The sequence below is a fragment of the Aulonocara sp. 'chitande type north' Nkhata Bay genome, linkage group LG19 (assembly GCF_057382095.1).
Source record: "Aulonocara sp. 'chitande type north' Nkhata Bay isolate Kocher_YH1m ecotype deep benthic linkage group LG19, A_spYH_male_GT1.1, whole genome shotgun sequence".
NCBI classification, from domain to species: Eukaryota; Metazoa; Chordata; class Actinopteri; order Cichliformes; family Cichlidae; genus Aulonocara; species Aulonocara sp. 'chitande type north' Nkhata Bay.
Genome location: NC_141362.1, coordinates 13946855 through 13968785, shown reverse-complemented (window position 1 = coordinate 13968785; position 21931 = coordinate 13946855). Strand labels below are relative to the sequence as shown.

Here is a 21931-nt window from a genome sequence, read left to right as displayed (position 1 = left end):
TTTTTAAAACTTCAGTATGAACTTGTACAAAACACAGCAAGATATTAAAACAGTTTTATTGATTAAAAAATACACTATATCGGATTCATATCGGTATCAGCAGATATCCAAATTTATGATATCGGTATCGGTATTGGACATACAAAAGTGGTATCGTGCCATCTCTAATTCAAACACAGATTGACAAGTTTGCAATACTATTTATAAATAAAAAGCAGTTATTCAGTCATTGACATAATATGCAGAGAGGCATATGGTTTACAGCTTTAAATGATAGTGTTTGTTATAGTTTCACATTATTGTGTTTAGTTGTTTCAAAGTAATAAAGTGTTATAGCTAATTCACAGAAAACAAGTTTTTGAAATATCTTCTTGTGTTTTCCAGATGAAACGTGCATCTGTCTTTCAGCTGGCTTAAGTGTACATGGAAACGTACATCCACTGAAAATAAGACAGAGATTATTTATTAATAACATTTAAGTATCACCATTTAAACGAATGCATTTTCTTTGTATAAATATTTATATTTATTTATTCGTTTGCTCTGTCAGCACTAAAGTGACTTTATTACCTCTGACTCCTTGAGATTAATGGATTTTCCATCAGACAACTGTTTGAAGATTTCTGTTGAAGAACACAACTTTGAGTTTAAACTGTACAAATCATGAACCTTAATCAAATCTTAGAAGCGAGAAAGATGTTTTCAACTGAAAAAACTTTTCATTCTCACTGCATGAGATTTATTTTCAGCTATCTACACATCTACTGTTGTTATTTCTTCTCGGCTTCACTTACTCTTCATGCAGTCCAAGCGAATCATGAGACTGATGAAGCACTCCAGTGCCATGTGTCCAGAGGAGGCGCCATAGCGCAGAGCCATCAGACTGAGCATGTCATCTGAAACCTTCATTCCTGAAGAACACACACAGTCAGACTTCAGGAGGAGTTTGCTTATCTATCCATCTATCTAATTGCATTATTAAGCTGGTATGAAATCCCATGCCATTTGTGAGGATGACAGACAGTAGTCACAATATTCAGCCATGTGCAAAGTCATAAGGATGACCTGACATCAAGAGTAAGTAAGTAGGATGTGGGCCAACAGCTGGACTCGGGATCATCTAATCTTGCCATCAGGCTTTAAATATGTTTGGAAAACAATCTCATCCAGCTCCAAAGGAGCTATTCAGGGCTTTGGTTGTTTCATGGGATGGGTAGTGTACAGGGAGGGAGGTTCTCTGGTTGAACCTGTCCTGTCTGGCTGATGCAAATAAAGCAGAAGTCACAGATAAAGGTATATTTTGCCTAACCAGATAATAAGGACAAGGGGGGCAGGTATTTGCAGATATTAGAAACCCTCATTTCCCCTCATCCAAATGCACCAGGAAGTGGTTTGTGTGCTTGTAACTTTATGATGATAATTTTTGTACAAACATTAACATGTTTACTGTGACGTTTACAATATCATCTATATAATGAATATATATTAATTATACAATACTATACTATAATTCTTGTATTTTTTCTAATGATAATTTATGCAGTTAAACTATAATCTAGAATTTTATTACATAATTTAATGTGATTCAGTGTTGCAGTATGAAGCACAGAAATTTTTTTTTGTTCATACTATTTATATTTGAACATATTACATTTATATTAAATATACTGAATCCTTGTCTGATATACCTGAAGCTACAAATGCGTTCCTCAGCTCACTCAGTGACAGCGTTCCTGTTTTTGAAACGTCGGTGAGGAAGAAAGTCTCCTGATAAGAGAAGAAAAAAAAAAGAAACTGTGATCAGGGAAAATCTTCACATCTATAGCAGATGTAGTGATATATGTTTTAAGACTGTTTTTTTCCCTTTACCTTGTACTTGGTGACCTTGTTCCACAGACGGACAAATTCCTCACTGTTTAGTTTGCCTGTGATTGATGTCTTTTAAAACCCACATTAAGGTAGCAAAGGGACAAATCTTAGTCTGGTCTTTCAGATGAGTAATGCTGGTTATATCAACAGAAGACCACTCAGGTTTGCTTACACATAGACTATTCTTCTGTTATGTACCTACAAAGATTCATTGTTACTTTTCAACAGCTCAGAAAGGCAAACTACAAAGTTTCTTAATCTGCTTTTTCTAGTATCACATGTATTATAACAGGATACATCAATTAGAGCCACCATGCTGCGACAGGCATCAAGGCTGAACCCTCCAGATTTCATTTCTCCTAAATAAAACAGAGTTGAATTAGCAAAGACAGTGTAGCACAATTGTCATCCACAGTATTCAGAGTCATAGACTGCATGTCGAAGTAGCCATGGCGATTAAGAAACTGAGGGTCTTGCACACCCTTACTGATGTTTACACTCATGTGGACCACAGTTAATTTTGTATTAATAAGTTAGAGTCATAGTCTCATAAACCAGAGTTTGCCAGAGTCCGATGAAGGCTTACAGGAAATAATACTGATTTATAAATTGGACGGGTCAGACCTGGAAACTACGCTATATGAACAAAAGTATTTACAGGGCTCCAAACCTCCTCTGGCAATAACATCAGCACAAAAACTGTGCACAAGGAGCTTCATGGAATGGGTTCCCATGGCCAAACAGCCATGTGTAGGTGGCCCAGTAAATTTAAATTGAGCTTGACAGACTTTTTAAAGGCCAAACCTTTCAGGATGTTTTCATTTAGAAGCCTCTGGAGCTGCTCAGCATCCACTTCTTCATACTGAAACATTAATTGATTTGGTTTACTACATGATACATTACACAGACGTTAGACACATAATGCTATATAAACTTGTAATATTGCAGTAATGCGGCTAATATTATTAGCAAAAAGATCTTTTTTAATTACCTTGTCAGAGTATTGACGGAAGAATGTTTTCTTGTTTTCTTCATCCTGATGGTTTTTTACTTTTGTGACCTGACGAGTCAACAGTTCACATTAATAACACATGAACAGCAAAATAACACGGACACAATTAAATGATTTGTTACAAACCTTTTCAACTGGCTCATATCTTTGCTCATTTGAATTTGAATTCTCACTGTGGGGAGACCAATATGCATTACTTTCATAGAAATCAATTGTAATGTGTCAAATGCAAATTTTGTTTCAAAACTTTTTTTTATGTCATATCTTCAGACATCGAGGGTGAGCATACTAGCAACACGTCTCTTCTCTTGAGTGGATGGTGAGGATGAAGGAGGCTGTCTCGTTGGGTTTGAAGGTGGATGGCACAATCAGGTATTCACCAAGCTTCAGCATAAGGAACTCTATCACCTCACGAGCATTCATGTATTTATCTCTCCGAGCAACAGGCAGATGGGTGTTGAAGAACATTGCTGGAAACTTCCCACTTTGCGTTTTGTACTGAAATTATTCAAAGTGATATTTCAGCTCCCCAATTTCATTTGAAGAAGTTTCTGAAGTGCGTACAGACATGTCAACTTGAAGGTTTTATGTATCAGCACATAAATTAGCTGTAAAATGAGATAAATACAATCACAAATGAACACCAACAGTTGGCGTACAACAAATTGAAACACTGTGGCGGGACCTCGAGAGAGTTGAGCATAAACAAATGCAGACAAACCTCAATGAATTGCAGCAACAATGTTCTTTCACGTTATTGCTGCTAAAGCTGGTTCTACAGCTTATTGAACCATGGGGTGTACTTAGTTTTTCCACACACCTCTTATTTGGCTTGGCCTTTGTTACATAAATAATTACACAGTGTGTTATATCATGCATTGTTTTTGATTTAAACAATCTTACAACATAGCAGTGTTTCCTGATACATAAAACCTTAATAGTGAAAGACAGTGTACTTTCTTTTTCACATCACCATACAGTGGCTTGCAACAGTATTCGGCCCCCTTGAACTTTCCCACATTTTGTCACATTACAGCCACAAACATGATCAATTTTATTGGAATTCCACGTGAAAGACCAATTCAAAGTGGTGTACACGTGAGAAGTGGAACGAAAATCATACATGATTCCAAACATTTTTTACAAATAAATAACTGCAAAGTGGGGTGTGCGTAATTATTCAGCCCCCTGAGTTAATACTTTGTAGAACCACCTTTTGCTGCAATTACAGCTGCCAGTGTTTTAGGGTCTGTCTCTACCAGCTTCGCACATCTAGAGACTGAAATCTAAGGAGCTTGGAAAGAAAAGCGTCTGGACTTCTTTAAGTTGCTTAAAGACGTTTCACCTCTCATCCAAGAAGCTTCTTCAGTTCTAAGGTCAAATGGTGGAGAGTCCCAGATTTAAACCCAGTGGGAGTATCCCCCCAATAGAGGGAGCCAAGGGAGCCTTGGCTCATGTGATTAGGTAGAGGATCATCAGGGGGACCTTTTGTCCCTCTTTTGGGGGGATACTCCTACTGGGTTTAAATCTGGGACTCTCCACCATTTGACCTTAGAACTGAAGAAGCTTCTTGGATGAGAGGTGAAACGTCTTCAAGCAACTTAAAGAAGCCCAGACGCTTTTCTTTCCAAGCTCCTTAGATTACGATGATCTGGATGACTGAGAACCTTCACAGACATCTACAGACTGAAATCCTTGCCCATTCTTCTTTGCAAAACAGCTCCAGCTCAGTCAGATTAGATGGACAGCGTTTGTGAACAGCAGTTTTCAGATCTTGCCACAGATTCTGGATTGGATTTAGATCTGGACTTTGACTGGGCCATTCTAACACATGGATATGTTTTGTTTTAAACCAGTCCATTGTTGCCCTGGCTTTATGTTTAGGGTCGTTGTCCTGCTGGAAGGTGAACCTCCGCCCCAGTCTCAAGTCTTATGCAGACTCCAAGAGGTTTTCTTCCAAGATTGCCCTGTATTTGGCTCCATCCATCTTCCCATCAACTCTGACCAGCTTCCCTGTCCCTGCTGAAGAGAAGCACCCCCAGAGCATGATGCTGCCACCACCATATTTGACAGTGGGGATGGTGTGTTCAGAGTGATGTGCAGTGTTAGTTTTCCGCCACACACAGCGTTTTGCATTTTGGCCAAAAAGTTCCATTTTGGTCTCATCTGACCAGAGCAGCTTCTTCCACATGTTTGCTGTGTCCCCCACATGGCTTGTGGCAAACTGCAAACAAGTCTTCTTATGGTTTCTGTTAACAATGGCTTTCTTCTTGCCACTCTTTATGCAAAGACCAACTTTGTGCAGTGCACGACTAATAGTTTTCCTATGGACAGATTCCCCCACCTGAGCTGTAGATCTCTGCAGCTCGTCCAGAGTCACCATGGGCCTCTTGGCTGCATTTCTGATCAGCGCTCTCCTTGTTCGGCCTGTGAGTTTAGGTGGACGGCCTTGTCTTGGTAGGTTTACAGTTGTGCCATACTCCTTCCATTTCTGAATGATTGCTTGAACAGTGCTCCGTGTGATGTTCAAGGCTTGGGAAATCTTTTTGTAGCCTAAGCCTGCTTTAAATTTCTCAATAACTTCATCCCTGACCTGTCTGGTGTGTTCTTTGGACTTCATGGTGTTGTTGCTCCCAATATTCTCTTAGACAACCTCTGAGGCCGTCACAGAGCAGCTGTATTTGTACTGACATTAGATTACACACAGGTGCACTCTGTTTAGTCATTAGCACTCATCAGGCAATGTCTATGGGCAACTGACTGCACTCAGACCAAAGGGGGCTGAATAATTACGCACACCGCACTTTGCAGTTATTTATTTGTAAAAAATGTTTGGAATCATGTATGATTTTCGTTCCCCTTCTCACGTGTACACCACTTTGTGTTGGTCTTTCACGTGGAATTCTAATAAAATTGATTCATGTTTGTGGCTGTAATGTGACAAAATGTGGGAAAGTTCAAGGGGGCCGAATACTTTTGCAAGCCACTGTATGTGTATTATAAACATGAAATAGAATAAATTAGCTTCTTACGTCTTTGGTCACCTTGAAGGACGTCAGGAATTTCATTCATGTTGGGAATAAATAATAATTCAGTTAGTCATTAGTTAGTTATTTCAACATGTGCACAGCCACTGTATGAATGTTTGGACAGCATATTAAAGCTTGGCTTGCTAACAAAATGTTTTCTAGCCCACAAATAATTTTTATGTTGTAGTTAATTTTTGATCTGTCATTTTCTGCATTTAAATGCCACATTATTATTGTTGTTTCCACATTACGATACAAATTCTGACAATGGTTAAATACATTTTCATGCTCTGAAAATGTCAACTTCAACATGGATTTTATTTTCACCATAGTTAGTTTATGTTCTCTTTTGCATGCATTTTCTTTCCATATGTATGATAGATAGAGACAGAGAAATACTTACTAAATATACAGAAAAACCAATGTGGAGGTTCTACACCAGGCGTCTGTTCCTCTTGTCAGGCTTTTGCATGAGAGACACTAGGATGTTTTTCTCCCCATTGGACTCAGAGTTTTCACCTACGACCTTAATTCGATACTGTGGATTTGTCCAGAAAGTGTCTGGAGGACATAGAGGGAAAAATATGTTTTATTTACATGAATTGAAGATTAAAACATTATGTTTTTGCTGTATGTGGCGCTGGCCCTTTCCCTCATTCCCCTTATTTGTCAGAGCTCAGTGACAATCAGTTTCTGCATGTTTCTGTAAAATCTTATTTTCTTGCAAATGTTTTTCTGTATTATAGCAAAACATTAATATTGTTTTAATGTACAACAGAACATTTAAACACCTATATTCCAGTATATGCTATATAATTACCTCTGTTATTTATGCAGCCTCCAGCAGTAGTTCCAGCAACCCACCGACCCTCGTACACAGAGGTCTTCCACTGAGCAGAGGATTTTCCATCTATGAAGTCTGGTTTCAGGCCACAGATGTCAAGATCTGTGTAGAACTTACAGAGATCTTCAAATGCCATCCTGTTAATAAAATCAGGTAGATTCTCATTCCTAATTTATTTAGATGTGATGTCAAAGTATAAAACTCTAAGCTTATAACATAGTACAGAGTAAATAAAGCAAAAAAAGAGAAAACTACAACTTCTGGTGGTATTAATATAATACCGCCAGAGGTTGTAGTTTTCTTTTGACGAAATTTGCTTACCAAAACTCTCCATCATCAGCCACTGAAAGGCACTTTTGGCGGTCTTGAGAACTCAGTGGGACCTTAAAGACAGTATTTTAGGTAAGAGATGACACATTATGTTGTTAATTTTTATCTAGAGTTGCATGTATTGAAGAAAAAATATTCCCTAAGCAAATATAGGCAGTGTTTGGTAAGTTACTTTAAATTAGTAACTTAGTTACATTAATAGTTACTTCTATCAAAAGTAACTCTGTTACTTCAAGTTACTCGTTACTTTCAAAGTAACTAGTTACTAGGGAAAGTAACTTTGGTTTTACTCAGAATTCTCTTGTTAATGTGTTGCTTCCATAACTTTGCCAGTCTTCTAGCTTGCTTACTTTCCACAAGTGCACTGTGCTACCTTCCAACAGAAAGGAAAAAATAATGTGCATATTTCCACGAGAGAAATCCAACGCCTGGGCCGTCGTTGAGCACCCCCATGATTCTAGCCTACGTCACAGCGTCATGTGCGCTTCTTACATCCAACACAAAAACTGCAGTCGTGGTGCTTTGATTGTACTCAGAACTCGGAAATTCTGCCTTCTGAATAGGAAGATGTAGGTAACACCAGACTGCAGATGAGCTGCATACAGGGCTGGACTGGGACAAAAAATCAGCCCAGGCATTTTGACTAGAGAGCGGCCGCCATTATAGGAAAAATCATAAAGCCTTTGAATGAAAACAAACGCTGTTGTGACAATGATATACACTGTTTTGATGGTATATATGTATCAATCTATCAATTGTTTGTTGTAAGATTGAGATAATTATTCATTAAAAGCTAGATATTTTAAATGAGAATAAGAAAGAAAAGTATTTCTTTGTGCCCCCCTCTCCCTGTTAATGCCCAACATGGCCCCCCCGGCAAAACTTAGCTAGACCCGCCCCTGCAGTTGCCAGCCGTCAGCTACGTAAAAAAGGATCCTGGGGTTATTTGTCTCTCAGAAACAGTTCATAACTTCCCTTCAACTCATTCATGTCACCTAAAAGGTAAACCTGTTTCTCCATCACCTGTTCAGCTCTGATGATTCAGTAAAGACATCTCCTGGTTTCATCTTCATGTTTCCCTCTCACCACATACCCAAACCGATATCATGACCAGCAGCTTTTACAGCTGTGGCTCCAGCAAACATCAGCTGATACTAGAAAGCATCTAAGTATTCTAACAACAGCTGATCAAGCTTAAACGTGCTGCTGTTGTTTAGCGCGACATCCGCTGGTTTCCTCTTTCGGCGCAAAGTGAGCGATAAACAAACGAGAGAGAAAATCCGATCAGCTGATCATTGATCAGTTTCATGATTGAAGTAGCAACAGGAGAGGGAGGGGTGAGAATGAGAGAAGAAGAGGCAGCTGTGCAGCAAAGACACAGAATAACTCCAGCTTTGTGTCTTTTTCATTCTAGCTGAAGTCCGGGACAAACTGTGTCCCTTTTCACCTCGATACGAAACGCTTGATATTTTCTCTGAATACAAGACAATTCCGTTTTTCATGGGACGGTTGGCAACACTAATAATTAACCTTATGAACAAAATAAAGTTCAACATCAGTAACATCATAGCACCCACCCAGCTATATAGAAACTCTGTCATGCTAGCTAGTACCCAGAATGAAAAAGTCGCATAACGAAAATAAACTACCCCTAAACTTGGTTTATATCTCACCCAGAGAGACTGCAGGTCATAACTTCTTACCTGAAGTTCAGTTCACCTGACACTCCGACCGTCGGCCGCCTCTGGTCTCTGCTTCACCTGCTTCCCCTTTCCCCCATCCACCTGCTGGCCTCCTCCACTTGCTAATGTTACTGAATCTGTGGAAGCTCCACGATAGCCACCGCAAGAAGTAACGAATAACGACCCTATCTAAATCCCAGTAACGATTGAATCCTGATTTTGGCATAATAACTAGTTACCGTGCTCGTTACCACAATAATAACGTAGTTACTGTAACGCGTTAGTCCCAACACTCAATATAGGTTAAAAGGTTGTACTTTCACCTGCATTTTAAACTAAATATTACACCGGTTTGTTTAAGCAGTAACTGGAAGAAACAGTTCAGACTAAATTTCCCTTAAAGACCAGAACTACTTGAGTAACTGAGTCACTTTTAGAGCAGCAAGTACACAATGCAGATGTCAACATTTTTACAACATGTAATTTTATCCATCATGTCTTCATGAAACAGTACCAAAGCTGATTACTGCTTACCAATCACTCCAGTCTCCTTCCCACTCTCCTTTGCCCCAGGGGTTCCACAAACGGATCAGCTTCACAACTTTTCCTTGGCTAATAAGCTGGCAGCAGGCAACAGAAAAATCAGTTGTTATGGTATTTAAATGTATGCTCAAAGGTTTTTAAATCTCCCCTTTAACATATTTGTCCAATATGTCAGGAACCTGTTTTTGCTGTAATTCTTCCTAAACTGCATACTGTGGGAAATGTTATTACTGTAGATTCACTTCCAATAATAACTGTGATTACTGTATAATTCTTTACCTCTTTAACCCCTGTTACAGTGTAGGCGTGCCCTTGGACCAGTCCATTTGGCAAAACTGTGTTAGCAGATGTTTCCTACAACCAAAGAACATTATTTTTATTTTTTACAATGACCAAAGACTTCTGATACAATAATATCATTAGGAAAAAGTGACTGCAAAATTTTTCGTTATGTTGATTTAAAGCAAATTTCAACATTTTGCGACACACTTATTTGTCTTCATAAAGCTACTTCTGGCAGTCAATTAACAAAAAAGTTCAAATCAAATCAAATCAAATCACTTTTATTGTCACATCACATGTGCAGGTACATTGGTACAGCACATGTGAGTGAAATTCTTGTGTGCGAGCTTCACAAGCAACAGAGTTGTGCAAAATACAATAATGTAAACAAGCAAAATACAAGAATGGCTACATCTGAAACTAATAAATATATGTACAATATATAATAGTATATGCATTTCTGGATGTGTATACTAAATATTTTTCTACGTGTGTGTGTGTGTGTGTGTGTGTGTGTGTGTGTGTGTGTGTGTGTACACATATTTTACAAATTAAATAGAGTAAACAATAAATAAAAATATATAAAATAAAATATACAGAGTGAGACATGTGCAAAACAGTGGCGTTACTGTACAGTATGGAGTGCATAATGTTAAAGTTCCAGTAGTGAAGCTGAGGTGTCTATGAAGTGTTCAGCAGTCTGATGGCCTGGTGGAAGAAGCTGTCTCTCAGTCTGCTGGTTCGGGACCGGATGCTGCAGAACCTCCTTCCTGATGGAAGCAGTCTGAACAGTTTATGGCTGGGGTGACTGGAGTCCTTGATGATCCTCCCCGCTTTCCTCAGGCACCGCTTCCTGTAGATGTCTTGGAGGGAGGGAAGCTCACCTCCAATTATCCGTTCAGAGCACCGCACTACTCGCTGGAGAGTCTAGCTATCAACTCAAGTCACCCTCAATATAAGGATTCACAGATGCGGGAGACCAAAGTTACAAAAAAAATATTTCTTCTAAAATTAAAAAAAGGCTTTTGCCATGAAAATGATGGGTATAATCTATGTACATCATTCTCAGTTCATGTATGCATACAAAAAAAATCCACATCACAAGATGCTTGTGTTCAAGTATATTCACCATCTTCATCTCCATGATTTAGCATTCTCATCTTTCCATGAGAAGGCGGTGCTGTTGCCATACCAGGTGGTGATGCATCCAGTGAGGATGCTCTCAATGGCACAGTGATAGAAGGTCCTGAGGATGCAGGGACTCATGCCGAATCTTTTCAGTCTCCTGAGAAAGAAGAGGCGCTGCTGCGCCTTCTTCACTGTTTTGTTTGTGTGTACTGACCATGTAAGATCCTCAGCCAGGTGTACGCCAAGGAACCGGAAGCTGCTCACTCTCTCCACAGCAGCGCCGCTGATGGTGATGGGGGTGTGTACTTCTCTGCACCTCCGGAAGTCCACTATCAACTCCTTTGTCTTTGCGACGTTGAGGGTGAGATGGTTGTAAGTAAGTAAGTAAGTAAAATTTATTTATATAGCACTTTTTAAGACAAAAACGCTGTTACAAAGTGCTTCACATAAAAACATGTCAAACGAACAATATTAGAAGAAATATAAAAGCATATCAAACAGGCAATAGTACAATATAAATATAAAATAAGACAACATATTACCCAAATGCCTGTCTAAACAGATGAGTTTTAAGCTGTTTTTTAAAAGAGGCCACCGTGTCGATGGTGCGTAGTGAGGAGGGTAAACCGTTCCACAGTATTGGAACCAGGGTTTGAAAAGCGTGATCCCCCTTTGTTTTCAGACGAGTCCGTGGAATAGATAGACGACCACTATCAGTGGATCTAAGAGTTCGCTTTGGAGAATAGGGTTTGAGAAGCTCCGAGATATAGATGGGGGCCTCACCTTGTAGAGACATAAACGTAAAGGTGAGGATTTTAAACTTATATCTATACCCAATCGGAAGCCAATGCAAGGATTTTAGTATAGGAGTGATATGGGAAAATTTATTGCTGTGGGTTAAAAGCCTTGCTGCAGCATTTTGAACCGCTTGGAGCAGATTTAGTGAGGCCTTAGATACACAGGAGAAAAGTGCATTACAATAGTCTAGCCGGGAGGAAATAAAGGTGTGGACAAGCATCTCCAGTTCGGTTGTGGAGACAATAGTCCTGAGTTTGGCAATATTTCTTAAGTGGAAAAAGCAGGAACGGGTCACGGATTTAATATGAACGTCAAAGGACAAAGATTGGTCAAAAATTATCCCAAGATTCCGAGCAGTGGCTTTTATCGTCGATGAAAAAGCACCCAGATGTTGACTAATTTGGGGCTTGATATTCTCTGGGGCAAGGATTAAGCACTCTGTCTTATCTGCGTTCAGTTGCAGGAAATTGTTTGTCATCCAAAGATTAATTTCCTTAAGACAGTCCATAAGAGTGGATAGCTTGTCTAATTCCCAAGATTTAAAAGAAATGTATAATTGGATGTCGTCTGCATACAAATGATAAGAAATATTTTTGAAACCGCTAATGATCCGGCCTAAGGGAAGAATATATAGTGAAAATAACAGGGGGCTTAAAACCGAACCTTGTGGAACTCCACATAGGAACTTCGCCACGTCTGATTGGAAGTTTCCCACTGAAACTAGAAGCGTCCTATCTTCCAGAAATGAGGTGAACCACTTTAGGACAGATCCAGATATCCCTACCATGCAATTTAAGCGATGGATTAAGATCTGATGGTCAACGGTATCAAAGGCTGAACTAAGGTCCAGAAGAACCAGGACTGAGCAATCACCCCTGTCTGCAGCCATCAAGAGGTCATTTGTGACTTTCAGCAGAGCTATTTCTGTAGAGTGTAACTTTCTAAAACCCGATTGGAATTTATCAAGAACGTTATGCTTCTCCAGCGCTTTCTTTACTTGTAGCCAAACAACTTTTTCTAAGATTTTAGAGATAAAAGGAAGTTTTGAGATGGGCCTGTAGCTTGACTGAAGTGTTGGATCCAGGTTAGGCTTTTTCAGCAGAGGTTGAATAACCCCCTGTTTAAAGCACCTGGGGACAGAGCCAGATAGCAATGAATGGTTTATCAGCGTGACCACAGAGGGCCCGATGGTCTCAAAAACTTTACAAAATAGATGAGTAGGTAAGACATCAGCTAAACTCGTTGAAGGATTCAATTGAGTCAGTGTTTCCAATAAATCCTCTAAAGAAACTGGGAGGAAAGATTCCATAATTATGGAGTGTGGACGATCATAGTTGGTGGGGTTACCTGAGGGAGTTATGTTACCTCTTAGGCAACTAATCTTATCTTGAAAAAATTTTAAAAATTCATTACAGTCTTTATCTGAAAAGACAGGTATACATGGCGTTGGGGGGGAGACGATGCTACTCACTGTATCAAAGACAACTTTCGGATTTCTTTTTCCTACTGCAAGTAGTTGAGAGAAGTAAGTGGCTCTTGAGTCTGTCACCATGTCATTAAAGGTAGATAATAGTTCTTTTAAATGGAGCTTGTGAACCTCGAGTTTTGTGATTTTCCACAGGCGCTCGGTTTTTCGGCATATTCGCCTAAAGCTGCGGATAGCTTCTGTAAACCAGGGCGGGCATTTAACAGTACTGCCTTTCCTGATTTTAAGAGGAGCCACTTTATCTAGAATTTTTTGACATTGTGAATTGAAGGAGGCCATCTGCTGATCTATATCATCTGTTTCAGATAAATTGTTATCAAACAATTCCATAAATTCTTCTACCGCTGAGTCGTTAATTAATCGTGAACGCTTCTCATAAACAGAGGGTAGAGTGTCATAAGTAAAAGAAAGGTCAAATAAAAGGTATTTATGATCACTAATAAAAATGTCTCTGCAATGGACTGGGCCAATATCCAAACCCAGTGATAATATCAGGTCCAGGGTGTGGCCACCACTGTGTGTTGGCCCAGTCACATGTTGGACAAGGTTAAAAGAGTCTAAGAGAGTGAGAAAATCCGAAGCAGCGTGACATGAACTGTCATCAACATGAAGATTAAAATCCCCCAGCAGAAGAATTCTTTCCAGCTTAATGGTGGAGGATAGAAAATCCCCAAACTCCACCAAGAAACTCCTAGCTAGTCCCGGTGGCCTATAGATTAAAATCACATAGAAGGGGTGAGTCCTATTGATCTTCATCATCTGGATTTCAAAGGAGTTAAAGGAGGGGGTCTTTACCAGCCGACAGAAAAAGGAGTTTCTAGAAATAACTGCCAACCCACCACCACGTCCTGAGAGACGCGGTGTGGTTAAGCACTTACAGTCTGCTGGACACAGTTCATTAAAATGGACAAATTCCATATTCCGCTGCCAGGTTTCAGTTAGGAACATAAAGTCCAAATTATTCCTAATGAAAAGGTCGTTGAGAACAAATGCCTTATTTGAGATCGAGCGGCAATTTAATAGAGCCATGTTAATCGGCGGTGCTGGAGCATCACTGTTTACACCCTGAGGGGCTTGGTGCAGGTTCGCACTGCATACTCCTCGGGGCTTTTTACCGTTTAGTATAATCCGTGGGACAATAGGACGGTCACTCACATGGTCTGGGAAGACTGTTCTCAGACACGGCGTCCTGATGAAGCCCAAGCGGGGAAGCTGTGTATTTAGCTGGAGGTCCGCCTTAGCAAAAACATCCAATGTTGAGAGCTCCAAGCAGGACGTTAAATCAGCGGTACTCTTATATTTCCGTAATCTCACTTGGATGCCCGCTCTCCTTCCTCGTCTTCTCTGACGGTGATTTGTCCGGGAACGGTGGCTCCGGTTTTTCCCTGGCCCGGGCAAGCAAGGGACGTAATGGGCAACAGCTGATCGCCCGGAGGGTGGAGAGAAGCCTCGAAAATATTTCCAGGTTTCATCCATAGATTCCATAGTTGATTTAATCCGAAGTAAAGTGTGGCGATCGTAAACATAGGTAGCTGTAATCTTATCCACAGACAGCAGCAAAATCGGTAATGCAACATAAAACAGGAGAACACAGAGTTTGACAGCGGCATTGCCGATCACAGGCGCCATCTTGTCAAAAGAGTAGCATGATAAGACCCACTGGTGTCTTGACACCAGTGGGTCAGGGCGCTGACCTCCTCCCTGTAAGCTGTCTCATCACTGTTGGTGATAAGACCCACCACTGTAGTGTCGTCCGCAAACTTCACAATGATGTTGGAGTTGTTAGTGGCCGTGCAGTCGTAGGTGTAGAGTGAGTACAGGAGAGGGCTCAGTACACACCCCTGTGGAGCACCAGTGTTCAGTGTGACGGGGGATGAGGTGATGCTGCCCAGTCTGACCACTTGGCGTCTGTCAGACAGGAAGCTAAGGATCCAGCTGCAGAGGGAGCTGCTCAGTCCTAGATCCTGCAGTTTCCTATCCAGCTTCGAGGGAACGATGGTATTGAATGCTGAGCTGTAATCTACAAACAGCATTCTCACATACGTGTCTCTCTTCTCCAGGTGTGACAGGGCAGTATGTAGTGTCAGGGCTATGGCATCATCAGTGGACCTGTTGTGGCGGTATGCGAACTGTAGAGGGTCCAGTGAGTCGGGTAGTGCAGAGCAGATGAAGTCCCTGACCAGCTTCTCGAAGCATTTGCTTACGATGGGGGTCAGGGCTACAGGTCGCCAGTCGTTCAATGAGGAGATGGTGGAGGATTTGGGTACAGGGACGATGGTGGCCATTTTGAAGCAGGCTGGGACTACAGACAGAGAGAGGGAAAGGTTGAAGATGTGCGTGAACACTCCAGCCAGCTGAGCCGCGCATGACTTGAGGACGCGGCCGGGAATCCCGTCCGGACCAGTAGCTTTGCGTGCGTTCACCTTCCTGAAGCACCTCCGCACATCCTCCTCAGACACAGTGTGCGCACTGACGTCATCCACGGTGCGCACACTGTCCGGTCTCATGGTGTTCGCTGTGTCGAATCTAGCGTAGAATACGTTTAGATCCTCACACAGAGAGGCCGTGGTCTGCAGTGTGCTGGTTTTCCCTCTAAAGTCTGTGATCGTGTTTAGTCCCTGCCACATACTCCGAGGGTTGTCAAACTGTTGCTCCACCCTGTCCCTGTACTCACGTTTGGCTGCTTTGATTGTCTTCCGGAGTTGGTAATGTGCGTGTTTGTAGTCCGATGTACTCTGAAAGTTTTGCAACTTTCAGAGTCAAATAGGTCAAAACTGTCTTCTAGTTCCAGAATCTACATTCCCAATTAAGCACATCCCAAAGTGCATGCTAACTTGGGTTGCATTTTTGCAGTATTGGTTGATTACTCCATAACTGTAACTTATCATTACATCATTGCTTTAGTTTTATATTTTTCGTGGAATATGTTACCAGTTTTATCAGTTGATAATGAAGTGCAGTCTGAGTGGAAAACACTCAACACATTTTAAATCTCACCATCTCTCATCCGCAAAACAAAATCATGATGTGGGAGACCAGGAAGTATTGGCTATCAAGCTCACTTCGGAGGAATGGAGGCACTGGCTGGAGAGCATGGCTCAACCATTTATTGTTTGGACAGACCACAAAAATCTGGCATATCTGCAATCAGCTAAACATCTAAATACTTGACAGAGACGCCCGTGAATATGTTATAGCCTGTTCGACCTGCGCTTGGAATAAGCACTGGAACCAACCACCTGCTGGTCGATTACAACCACTGCCTACTGCTCTCCAATGTGTTGCAACATCCAATCAATCTATCTGAAGCTAGCAGCTACCTTGGGTGGAGTACACAATAGCCTGACATCTCGGTGTGGTGGGGCATTGTCTGCTGGGCTGTGCGGACGCACCTGCAGGGCATCCGCAATCACGCCCGACGTGTTAAAACATGGCGACTCAAGGGTTGGTTTGTGTTGTGGCGAGAAGTGCTGAATAAAGATGGCTAAAATTCAAGATCTGTGGTCCCACCGTGCCTTATTCTCACCACACTGGTGCCGAAACCCAGGACGCGGCACAACAGAGCCAGGGCAGGGAGGGGCTGTCCCAGATGATGGCTGACTTGGCGGCTATCCAGCAGGAGCAGGTGGCAGAGGTACGCGTTAGGCACCTTAGCAGTAGACGGTAGACGAGGCAGGCAATAGTCCGCGCCGGCCGGAGGAGAGTAAGCGGCTGGGTGAAGGGCTGCTACTGCCAGGAGCAGTGGAGGAGCTGCTCCAGCCGAATGCGGCAGACAAGGCACGCGAGGTGTCTACACCTACTGGAGGTAGAGGAGCCACTGCGGGAAGGGCTGCTCCAGCCGGGAGTGGTGGAGGAGGCCCTCAAGCCGGAGGTGTACGAGGTGCGAGGGGGTCCATGCCTGCTGGGTGAGGAGCCACTGCATGAGGGGTTGCTCCAGCCGGGAGTGGTAGAGGAGCCGCTGCAGCCAGAGAGGAATCAGGTGCACGAGGGTCCTGTCCAGCCGGGAGCAGTGGAGCAGCTGCTCCAGCCGGAGACAATGGAGGAGCCACGCAGGGAGACAGAGGTCCCCGTGTAAGGGGGACCTGCACGAACTGGGGCCAAGAGCAAGACGCAAGCTGTCCTGGAACAATGGACGAGTGTCCAACCGCCTTTGAGCAGGTGCTCACGGCTGTGCCTGCAGGGTCGTGCCGGTTCGCCAGGTATTCAACTGCCGGACCAGTGTCGCTGCTGGAGGCGTGGGCGGCCTCCGCAAGAGACACTGCCCTGTCATCAGGTTGGAGGCCGGTGGGCGGGAGTAGGTTCGGCCAGATGGCTCCCCGGCCTCAATCGGGCGATGGGTTGTATGTGGTGGGGGTATGTGGTGGGGTGTGGTCTGCGGTGCCGTGCGGACGCACCTGCAGGACATCCGCAATCACGCCCGCCGTGTTAAAACACAGGACTCAGGGGTTGATGTGTGTTGAGGTGAGAAGTGCTGAATAAAGATGGCTCAAATTCAAGATGGTCCCGCTGTGCCTTATTCTCGCCACACTCGGCTACTGCTCTGACTCTGTTTATTTGTGCTTACCCCTTGAGGTGTACCACAGCTCATCAATGTGTTGGATTTGCCAGCTCTGCATATCAGCCCCCACACGTCTGAACTGGCGTCCGACAGCTGGACGCACATGTGGACGCCACCGGTGAAATCCATCACAGCCTCTGAAGGAGTTCCAGAAGTCATGTCGGTGTAGGAACCACAAACCCTGACAGAGGTAGATAATATTTTTCACAGATCCCCCACATGTAACTTGTTCACTGTATATCGGATAAATCATATGTTTCTTTGCATACTTGGCATAAGCTTTCTCCAGCAGAGCAGGCCAGAACTCATTTGGATCTTTGGAGTGAACAAAGATTAGTCTGCCATTGATCGTCGGCAACTTGTCATCAATGACGACGTCCACCCACCGCCCGAATCTCCAGAACTAAAGTAAAGATACAATTGTTTTGTGAGCTTGTTGTGTTTCATGAAATTTGATCATTAGAGACAAAATAATCCAAACTCTGTGAAATAAACAGCTTTTAAATTTTCGTTTAGTGGGGGAAAAAAACAGTTAAAGATAATAATTACTTCTCCTATTCTGATAGTTTAATGATGTTTACCCTGAAGTGAAAAATGCCACAGTAGTTCTCTTTGATTTTTTGGTCGAGCGGAACAACTTGTTCAAAAATGTGATTCTGGAAAGTCAGTGCGCCGATTGATGCAAGAAACCAGCAGTTTCCTGTTTAACAACAACAAAAAAAGAACAATCAGGACTGTAGGCAGATACAAGAGTGTAAATATTAGGAGTGAAGAAATGACCCTACCAAGTACACCTTGACCAAAGTCAAATCTGGAGACGCCATCAACCACAAATTCAGCATCAGGAGCAATTTGCTGTAAAACAGGGAGTATGCCCGAAATTTGAGAGGTTTGGGTCTCAGTTTGAAATATGAAACTCTTCCAGGGCCCTTAATTCACAACTTTTTTATATAACAGAAAATGAAATAAACTGAATAATTATCCTGAAAAGAAGCTCATGATCAAAAGTCAGTCAGAAAAAGAAAGAATAATCATAATTTTGTAAACTTGTGGCTTTGATTCTTTTCAGAATGTGAATATTTCATGTTATTTTTAAACTAGATTACAAACTAACTAATCAGGTTGTTTAGGATAACAGAATGCATTTTTAATAGAATATCTTTTATTTAATCCTTAAGGATTGATTTAATTCTTTTTCACAGCCACTAGAGGGCACTGTTATAGTCAAAATTTCACTTCTTGAGTCATGAGAAGATTTATAGTTTCACAATCTCAAATATGGTAGGGCAAAGGTGGAAAAAAATGTTGCTTTGCAGTAATGTGATACTGCGTCTAATGTGCAGTTTAAACATCTTTAAATACTCACCGCAGGTCTTAGCCACTTCACGTGGGCCAGGTCGGAGGGCATCAGTATCCCCTGGCCAACAGACTTTGCATCAGGGGGGAACATGTCATCGAGGTACCTTACTCCTTTGGTTAGACAGTACTGTTTCAGGTTCTTGAAGTCTTGGTTAAAGAACTTCTCAGGGTTGGAGATGCTCCCATATCCCATCTGCTTGTGACGAGCCTCCATAATGTTCAGGCATGCACCAGGAGGAGGCATTGCTGCAGTGTTTGTCTCTGTTTTCAAGAAGTTGGCATGTAAATTTGACAGATTAGTATAATAAATGACACAGTACAAAAAAAACATGTCAGCTCAAATTATAATATATTAATATATATAAATAATGCAAACATTGTTTAGGTTATTTTCTTTCAAAAGAAAAAGAAAATAACTGCAACAAAAAAAGTATCAATGAAATGCCCATATAGTAAGAATATTTAAGAACTATTACTATGAAACTAATAAAAACAAAACAAAACCTAACACTAAAAATAAACAGAAAAAGAAAAACTATAATAACTTTGATTTGAGTCATTAGTCCTTAAATTGTTAAACAAACATTTTACCTGAACGAGTCACGAAAGAGGAAGCATGTTGTTTAGTAGATACGGAGCAGGTCTGCAGGTAAGAGTGGACAGGCTTCAGTCTTATATAATGCCCACAATCCCCTAAATCAGCCAGGAAAGGTTGTGGCTCCTCCTTACCTTACTATGGAAATTTCACTTAAACTCCACCACTTTCCTTGGAATTACCCTTGAACCTGCAGGGTTAGTTTTATAGGTGTTTACACACAAGTGTTACGTTTGTAGTCCAAGCGAGTGAAAAAACGCAACACGAGGGTTAGCCCCCCCCCACTCCCCACCCAAGTAAGTACACCGACAACAATACCGTTCAAGTGGTAAGCAGCCGTTTATTTTCGTCGGCAGTGAGCAATGCCAAAACAACAAACAAAACTCCCTAGCGATCCCTACGCTTCCCTACACCAAATAAAAAAGAAGCCAAACAAAAGACAAGTCGCTTACCTACCTTTCTAAGGGAAAAAACAGGAGAAAACGTGTTAAAAAAAAAAAACGGCTTCTCACGCCTACAAGGCTGCGGCAGTGACAGTGATATATCAGGTGAACCAACCCGTGATCACTATTTGACAATCTATTTACAATTATTTACAACATAATAGCCATCCCACCCAGATATACTATTTACACTATTTACAACCAAGTAGACATCCCAACCAGATATACACTCAAAACTCTACACTGCACTAACATAGATCATCACACAGGTTCTTGGTCGAGTGGTGGAGGCTCGGGGAGAGCTTCCAGGTGGCTGTCGTTAAGTCCTTAAGTACCGGAGGTGGTCCATCAATTATCCACACAGGATCCACACAGGACAGGCAGAGACTCCACCCGGATACCCAGCAGCCACGCCCAGGTTTCCACCTCCTAGGAGAGAAAAAGGGGAAAGATACCCACAGCCATCCCCCCCGTGGGAGGCATAACACAACACACACATCACTGGGTCGTAACACAAGTCATGTTAGTCCCTTTCACTTCTGAATGTACAGGTGCAATGTTCTGTATACAGCTTTCTGTTTTTTATTAAAACATCACATGAATGAAAATAATCAGAAGGCAGAGCCAAACATTTTCAGCTCTCATGACCGTTACAGTGAGTGAATAATCCTTGATACTGAAAAGCAAGCAAGAGGAAAGAATAACCCAAAAGTTTTCTTGACTTCAGTGCAAATATGTAACTCTGTTGTTGTATGTTGTCTGCTAAATATAAAATGTTTTAGATATTTGAACAACCTTGAGTAAGTCTGATTACACTTACAGGACTGCCATGGTACCGGTAGTTGGCATTTATTTTGATAATGATAAGTAAAATATTTACTCACATAAAAACTGACTTCATCGGTTAACTGAAAAGGTAATTTGCTTGTGTACATGTGCAGTAAAAGATAGTGATGTTACTTGCTTAACAAAGCTTTACTACCATATTTTTTGCACTATAAAGCCCACTTCAAGTCCTTTAATCTTCTCAAAAATCAGTAATTGGGTTGATGCATTCTCAATCATCCAGAAAAGTAAATCTCCAAAAGTTGATTCTGTTCATCTGGACGTAGCGTTTTGTGGGAGAAACGTTTTGTCACTCATCCAAGTGACTTCTTCAGTCTTAGCTGACTGCAGGAGCAATTGAAGGAACAATGAAGGAACATTGAAAAATCAGTAATGCACCTGTATGAATTCAGGTTGTGCTTGCTGACCTCGAATCGATTTTATGTGGTATACGCGTTGCTGCTTTACCAGGTAACAATTAAGTTTAACATCCAGGCATCCATGAAAACCGAATGCATTAAATTTAATGCAGTTAAAACTTAGCGGGAAGTTAGCTCGCTAGTTTCCACCTACAAGACATCATAAACCACAGAGGCTGCGCTGTGTGCAGCTGGCAGAGGAAATAAACTGTCATGGTTCTGGGTCAATTTTGACCCAGCTTTTTCTTTTTCTGTTTTGTTTTGCTAAATATATGAATTATTTGGGTTTTTGAGTTGTGCTTGGTTGATTTTGTATTAAGGGTTATTCTTGGTTTTGTTCTCTTTACTTTATTTGGTGTTCTGGCCATTAGTTTAAGTCACTGTCTTCTCTGTTTCATGTGTCATATTCTTTCTGTCTATCTCTCTGTGTCAAGTTTGCGTTTTCGTGATTGAAACCAAAGAGGTCATTGTTGATTTCAGGAGGCACAGCACTTAGTCCTCCTCAGCATCAACAGGGAGTGTTTGGAGAGGGTCCACCTTTCGGTTCCTTGATAACACAGTTCCACCCCGCACTCCAAGGACTTCCCACTATTAACCACCACTATGTAATACTTATTTTTACATGCAATAACCAAAACTGTAAACACACAACATTATTTATTTGCATATTTATTTCCTTTTTTCTTTTTTTTCCTGGATTTGTATATCTGTACATTTCATATACACAGT

General features: G+C 41.6%; 1 pseudogene; it reads right to left on the bottom strand.

The window, feature by feature from the left end:
• Nucleotides 1-284: 284 nt before the first annotated feature.
• Nucleotides 285-19164, bottom strand: LOC147306686 (calpain-1 catalytic subunit-like; annotated as a pseudogene).
• Nucleotides 19165-21931: the final 2767 nt, after the last annotated feature.